This window comes from Nicotiana tomentosiformis, chromosome 3 (assembly GCF_000390325.3).
Source record: "Nicotiana tomentosiformis chromosome 3, ASM39032v3, whole genome shotgun sequence".
Taxonomy (NCBI): domain Eukaryota; kingdom Viridiplantae; phylum Streptophyta; class Magnoliopsida; order Solanales; family Solanaceae; genus Nicotiana; species Nicotiana tomentosiformis.
Window position 1 is genome coordinate 146,378,470 of NC_090814.1, and position 6,548 is coordinate 146,385,017.

General features: G+C 33.6%; 1 long non-coding RNA gene across 1 annotated transcript; it reads right to left on the bottom strand.

Moving 5' to 3' along the window:
* Window positions 1–1,342: 1,342 nt before the first annotated feature.
* Window positions 1,343–2,904, bottom strand: LOC138906905 (uncharacterized). The gene is made up of 3 exons (XR_011414531.1): window positions 2,797–2,904; window positions 2,560–2,725; window positions 1,343–1,467 (listed from the first exon to the last, which is right to left on the bottom strand). It is a non-coding gene; the product is annotated as an uncharacterized lncRNA (long non-coding RNA).
* Between the last annotated feature and the right edge of the window lie 3,644 nt (window positions 2,905–6,548).

A 6,548-nucleotide genomic window follows, 5' to 3' on the forward strand; every position in this document is an offset into this window, starting at 1 on the left:
AAAAAATGAGTATTACTTAAATCAATCAGCATGTTGTAAATTAGCAAATGCATCATCATATTCTGTAGAATATAAATCATGATAATTACAACAAGTTTATTTTTTTTTTTTTACAATAAACAACAACAATAATAATCTCCTATAATTTCTTTAAACCTAATTAAATATGTTTTATACTATTATAAATATAGATGTTGCTAACTATTTTCTTTGCGGTGAACATTGAAAGATGTGTTAAGATTTATGATATTATGAATGAATTATTTTTAGAATAATTGTATCCTTCAAATTGGTATTAAAAATTTTAAATTGGTATCAGAGCATGAACAATTGAAAATTGGTGAAAAATGCATTAAAAATTAAAAATTAAACATATATTATTTTGACTTATGGGAGAGTATTAGAAGATTACTTCATAATTAAAGTAGGAATCCAAATTGTTTAGTGTTTGATATTTTTTTAGTTTTTTAATAGTATTAAATTAATTTTGTAATCAAATTCATATGAAAATAAATTTTCTAAATCTAGAAAAGTTAAGTTGTATACTCTTATAAATATAGGCGAGCCTAGATATTTTTTGTGTGAGAAATATTGAGAGATATTTTGATATTTATGAGATCATGAGTGAATAATTTTAAAATTAGTAGTATCATTGAAATTGATATCTAAGCTTTCAGATTGGTATCAGAGCATCAATATAGTATTTTTTTTTTACAATCTTTTGTTAATCCTAGATAGAATGACAAATCACAACAAACCTAGTTTATTTGCACGCGATTGAACCAATCCAAATTAAAATACGCTGGTGATTGAACTGATTATTTGCGAGAAACTTTGTTTGAAATAGATAAAAGTGATAAAACATTACTGTACTCGCCATGTTGAGTGTTACATGAGAGCTGGTTATGTCATATATTTTCTTCCCAAAGGCCTGAGAGATGATTCTACTACATGCAACTTTCGTGTGAGGTCCTGCGTCCTCTTGATAGTGAAGTGATCAATCCACCAAATAAGGTGATCCTTAATTTTCTAGTTTGATCTTGTCCTTGTTCTCAAATTTTAATGTGATATGACTATTATTAACATCGGATTACCCATCTTAGATTGGATTGCTTAATTTATTACTAACATATCTTTTTTATTTCATTGTCGGACAACATGCAAGCATCAACTCATTTTTAACGGGATAGAAAACATGCCGCAGGTGAGTCGTCAAATATAAGAAAATAAAAAAATTCTGCACCTTAGAGTTACAGGCTCAAAGGATAGAAATATTCGCACACTCAAACTGAATTATAAATGTGTGTAGAATTATTATGATAACTCAAATACTCACCACACCATAACATAGGTAATTAAGATCACGAGCACAGGTGGAAGGATTGCACGAAACATAAACAATGTGTGTTGCCATTAACTTTAGCAAAACATTGATCAATTTTATGTGCATACCAGGGCGATTAGGATCTGCATTTAGGAACAAAAAATAAATGTAAGTAATTCGACGAATCAAGCACTATCCAAAGGTTCACCAGACACACCGAGACCACAACAATTCCTATCCATTAGAAACCTTTGGCCATCAGCGATGAGTTGCTCAACAACTCTATTTCTGGACTGAGTCGGGCCATGCACAGTCAATTAAAGAAGCCTACGAATGCGGGTGCTCACGGGGGTTGACAAAGCCATCAAAATATTCTAGGTAAACAGTCCTAGCTAGTATTTTTTGGTGTCTTAGGACAGAGAGGAACTGCACATGTTTTGATGGAATCTCAACTCCAAACTACTCCCCAAAAGTTTTTTTCCTTCTTTTTGATAAGGAACTACTCACTAAAAGCTTGATTTTTAGTTAGTTTGTTTAGATGGAGGAATTAACGACTGTAAATAGTACTGATCATTTCCTGAACTTTGTAGCTCCCTGATCTTAGCATAGTTTTCTCATGTGGAGCTAACTCTATCTCTTTTGTACCTTTTGCATTTTTTTGATGCCTTTAATGAATTATCTTACTTCCTCAAAATAAAAAAGAGTTGCTCAAGAACAAGTAACCTCTATCAAGTAGATTAAGTACTATATACTAGACTCATCAGGCATTACTGAAAACAGTAAAAATATAACAGTAAAGTTCTCGTTCAAGAATTTTAAATATCATCTACCACAAGAATACAAGACGTCGAAATAAGGCATAGCTTACAAGTTCATTGTTCGATTTCAATCTTTTCTTCTGAAGGGGAGTAGGGGACACGAGTATAGAACTAACTCACAGAACTCCGTCAACTTACCTTCCTGATGCAACATGGCAGTGATAATTCTGCCTTTCTTACAAAATTTATCACTTCCCAAGTACATTAATCATTTCATATGAATCCTCTTACACGAGTACAACTACTGATCTTACAGTATAAGAAATGCTGACCTCACTCCCCAACCTCGCCCCACAAAACCGTTTGAATCTTTCCTCTCAAAGGGGACATGAGTAGAGAACCATCCTAAAGAGCTCGACCAACTTACAAGATACAACAAAAGTGTCAAATGAAACAAATTATCCATAAAAAACGAACCTGTGATGACAATATCCGGCTTAGGCAAGTTGCTAGTGAAGTTCAAATCAATTTTATTCAGATCTCCTTCGATAAAAGTTGCATTATCTATGCAATTTAACTTGGCATTTGACGTGCATCGGAGACAGCTTGAGCAACTACTTCAAAACCATAAACATGCTTCACTCTGCAAATTGAAATAGCAGTAATATCAGATAAGCAAAAGCTTGTACTTGCATCAGGGATGAGATTTATTACCTTTTGGCCAGTGTAAGGCCAATGGTTCCCGTCCCACAAAATAAGTCAAGAACAATTTCAGAGCCATCTTCTTTAAGAAAGGCGCAATCCTCAATTAGTTTATAAAGAATCTCTACCTGAAATGTGTAAGAGTTTGTATTTAGCATCAAATTTATTAAGGATAGAAAGTTGAACAGGGTTCGGAAGTGAACTAGAAAAAATCAAGGATCATGTTCTTTCCATTACTTTACCAAATACCTGGTGTGTGTTAGTCTAAAAGAAATAGTTAGCTGATATTTGGAAAGTAAGCCCTCTTAGAAACTCTGTGATGGTAGATTTTCCATACAATGTATATTCCTGGAAGAATGAAATAAAAAATAATAAAATGTGTAATTAAAGGGGTTCGGGGTTAGATTAAAAATAATAAAAGTTGTGGGTAAATATTAAAATTTTCAAAAATTTTTAAAAACCATACCCATTCAAATTATTTCAAATTTTTATTTCCATCTTCTTTCTCCTCTTTACTTCTTCTCCTCGTTCTTCCGTCTTTCTTCTTTCTCTTCCGAAATTCTCTCATTCTTCTTCTTTACTTTCTTCTTTCTCTTCAACTTTCGTTGTTGCTGCTGCTAGTTCGTCTATGTCATCATCATCTTCTTCTTCTTCTTCTTCATTTCTTCCTTGTCTTTTTCTTCTTTCCTTCTTCATCTCATTTTCATCTTCTTCTTCTTTTTTTATTTTTTCTTTTCTTTTAGTGGTTTAAAATATATGAGAGAGAGAAAAATATAAAATTTTACAAAGTAAGTATTCTGCAAAATACGCTCGAGATATTTTGAGATATTCTCATAAATGAGTATTATTCAAAACATCCCCTCAAACATCCCTCGGGATATTTCTTCTGCTTCTTTCTTTTTGATGTTTGATCTTTTTTCCACAGATATTTCAAACATCTCCACAGATATTTGAAATATCTGTGGAAATATTTTGAAACATCTCAGTAGATGTTTGAATTATTTCTCTAGATATTTGAAACATCTTCCTAAATATTTGAGGATTAGGAGTGGTGGGGGATAAAGAGGAGCGTTGCGAGATGGAGGAGCAAGGGGAGGATAGAGAGGAGCATTGCGAGATGGAGGAACATGGGGAGGAGGAGGCGTGGCGGGAGGATGTGGAGGATGAGGATGAGGAGGAATAGGGGTGGAGGAGGAGGGGGGACTTTTTTGTAGATAAGAAAATATTGGGTTTTTTAAAAATTATGTCATTAACACTAATCACAAAAGTGTCCCTTCTACCCAATTCTTAACACTTTTGTCTTAAAAATTGATATAAGTTTTAAAGTGTCTTAAAAAATAAAATCCCCTTTTTTTCCTTCTCCCCAACGAACGTGTTGCCGATAGAAGTGTTCACATTGTTAATAATGCTAACTTGTTAGAGATCCAAAGAGCAAAACAAAGTAAATATAAAAAATGTTGATAAGAGAATTTCTGTAGAAATTTACAGGGGCCAATTGAAAGGTAATTATTGTTGAAAAATTAGTGATATCTCAAAAGGTAATGTCTATATTGGTTTGGAAAATATTTTCTCTTTGAAATATTATTTATATCACTTATTAATTGGTAAATTATTTTACATTTAATAGAGTCAAACTAGCCGTTAATAGCCGTTATCTAGCTTTGGAGCAACGCCTATATAAACATGGCATTTGGAAAGCTAAAGACACACTTTCTAACATAACTTTCTGAATCATGTTCTTCCTTCTTATGCTGTGTTTCTTTCTTGAATTTTCTGCTAGTTCTGTTCCCAATTTTATAATTGGAAGAGCTTGTAGAATCCTGGGGAATACGCCTAATTTTATTCTCTATTGTGTAGGCGAAATATTCTTAAGAACAGTGTCCTTGACATGTCTCAAGCTAAATCTTATTCTCCATAATCAATATTTTTTCAACAATTTTGTGGAATATAGAAGGCTACACGACATCTCTAAAGATAGAACCAGCCAACCTGTAGAGGAGTTAAGTTGATTAAAAAAATGATGTAGATTTGATTCAGGAATAAAAGCACTTAATTGGTCAAGTAATATGACTCCCAAAGTGAGTAGTTAATTTATGCAATTGTTTCATCCTAATAGACAACAACAAAAACAATCCAGTATAATTTCATTAGTAAGGTCTGGGGAGGGTAGTGTATACGCAGACCTTACCCCTACTCTAGGGTAGAGAGGCTATTTCCGATGGACCCTCGCCTCCCTCCCTCCAAGAACTCTCCACCTTGCTCTTGGGGTGACTCGAACTCACACCCTCTTGGATGGTGTCACGACCCAATTTCACTTATAGGTCGTGATGGCGCCCAACACTACAGCTAGGCAAGCCAACTAATAAATCAAACGTACATTGGTTAAACTTTAATTCCAAGAAAATAATAAAATACCAACTTCTACCAATGTGTGTGCCAAGACCCGATGTCACAAGTGCATGAGCATCTAGTAGATTATACAAAACTCCAAATACTGTCTGAAATGAAATAGACAGAATATAAATATAAGAAGAGACACTGGTCGCTGCAGAACGGCTCAGAAAGACAGCTCACCACTATGCCTCGGGATGACGTGGGTATGTGATGATAGGTCCTCCACTGGTACCTGTCTCAGATCCTGCACAAAAAGTGCAGCAAGTATAGTATGAGTACGTAAACAACGTGTACCCAGTAAGTATCAAGCCTAATCTCGAAGTGGTAGAGACGAGATGGCCGACTTTGACACTCACTATGGGTCAATAATAATAACTTAAATAAAACTAGAATATTTAAATCAGCATGATTTACAGAATTTACAATAATTTATTTAATCAGCAGAGATAATCAAATTCCTTCAAATGTAACAATTCTCAATATATTGTTTAAATTCCTTCAATTCAGAAAAATTACAATTTATCAATTAAATCTCATTTACAGGAGTAACAATTAATTCCATAAACAAGCAAGAATAATAATTCATTAAATTCCAAGGATTTTTCCAAATAATTAATTAGCTTCTCAAGCTGAAATAAATTATTAAAGTATCGTGTAATTATTATTATTATTAAGCACGATTTCTGCCGAGGACATACGGTTCGATCTAGAGTGTCGTGTACACTGCCGAGGGACGTGCGGCGCGATCCATAGATGCATCTATCCTGCCGAGGCGTTCGGCCCGCTCCACAAGAATGGAGGACATTTTTTTGATGTGCCTCCGGAAGGAGAGTGTATTTATTATAAGATGAATTTGGGAGGAGAATAATTTATTTAAACAATTAATTGATTAAAACAGACAATCAAGCCTATGAGATTTCCATCCTTTAATATCTTTATCTAACAATTCACAATATATTCATATAGATATCAATTAATATAAATAAATCAAAGAATACAATTTACACAAGTAAGGCATGCTCTGTGTCATAAACTACCCGGACTTTAGTATTAATAGTAGCTACGCACGGACTCTCGTCACCACGTGCGTACGTAGCCCCCCACAATTAGCAATAATTATTTAATTTTAATCACCTATGAGGTAATTTCTCCCTCACAAGGTTAGACAAGAGATTTACCTCGTCTTGCTCCAATTTAATCCATAATTTTACCTTTTTCACGATTATCCAACTCTGTCTCGCTCGAATCTAGCCAAAATAATTCGATACAATCACTAAAAATTATAGGAAATAAATTCTATAAGGAAATACTACATTTTAATAAAAATCCCGAAATTAATTAAAAATTTGCCCGTGGGGTCCCACATCTTG